Source organism: Anopheles moucheti, unplaced genomic scaffold, assembly GCF_943734755.1.
Source record: "Anopheles moucheti unplaced genomic scaffold, idAnoMoucSN_F20_07 putative_Y_42, whole genome shotgun sequence".
NCBI lineage: Eukaryota > Metazoa > Arthropoda > Insecta > Diptera > Culicidae > Anopheles > Anopheles moucheti.
The window spans coordinates 83,629-84,840 of record NW_026453692.1 but is presented as its reverse complement, the minus strand read 5'-3'; positions in this window follow the sequence as shown (position 1 = coordinate 84,840).

Below are 1,212 nucleotides of genomic sequence, written 5' to 3'. Positions count from 1 at the left end.
AGTTCCACCAGGAATGAGATTTCATACAAAAACTGTCTATTTCAACTTAATTCGTCCATCCAAAACGAACTTTGTACTTTGCTATGAAGTTCCACCAGGAATGAGTTTTTATGCAAAAACTGTCTATTTCAACTAACTTTGTCCATCCAAAACGAACTTTGTACTTTGCTATGAAGTTCCACCAGGAATGAGTTTTCATACAAAAACTGTCTATTTCAACTAAATTGATCCATCCAAAACGAACTTTGTACTTTGCTATGAAGTTCCACCAGGAATGAGTTTTTATGCAAAAACTGTCTATTTCAACTAACTTTGTCCATCCAAAACGAACTTTGTACTTTGCTATGAAGTTCCACCAGGAATGAGTTTTCATGCAAAAACTGTCTATTTCAACTTAATTCGTCCATCCAAAACGAACTTTGTACTTTGCTATGAAGTTCCACCAGGAATGAGTTTTTATGCAAAAACTGTCTATTTCAACTAACTTTGTCCATCCAAAACGAACTTTGTACTTTGCTATGAAGTTCCACCAGGAATGAGTTTTCATACAAAAACTGTCTATTTCAACTAAATTGATCCATCCAAAACGAACTTTGTACTTTGCTATGAAGTTCCACCAGGAATGAGTTTTTATGCAAAAACTGTCTATTTCAACTAACTTTGTCCATCCAAAACGAACTTTGTACTTTGCTATGAAGTTCCACCAGGAATGAGTTTTCATGCAAAAACTGTCTATTTCAACTAAATTGATCCATCCAAAACGAACTTTGTACTTTGCTATGAAGTTCCACCAGGAATGAGTTTTCATGCAAAAACTGTCTATTTCAACTAAATTGATCCATCCAAAACGAACTTTGTACTTTGCTATGAAGTTCCACCAGGAATGAGATTTCATACAAAAACTGTCTATTTCAACTTAATTCGTCCATCCAAAACGAACTTTGTACTTTGCTATGAAGTTCCACCAGGAATGAGTTTTTATGCAAAAACTGTCTATTTCAACTAACTTTGTCCATCTAAAACGAACTTTGTACTTTGCTATGAAGTTCCACCAGGAATGAGTTTTCATGCAAAAACTGTCTATTTCAACTTAATTCGTCCATCCAAAACGAACTTTGTACTTTGCTATGAAGTTCCACCAGGAATGAGTTTTCATACAAAAACTGTCTATTTCAACTTAATTCGTCCATCCAAAACGAACTTTGTACTTTG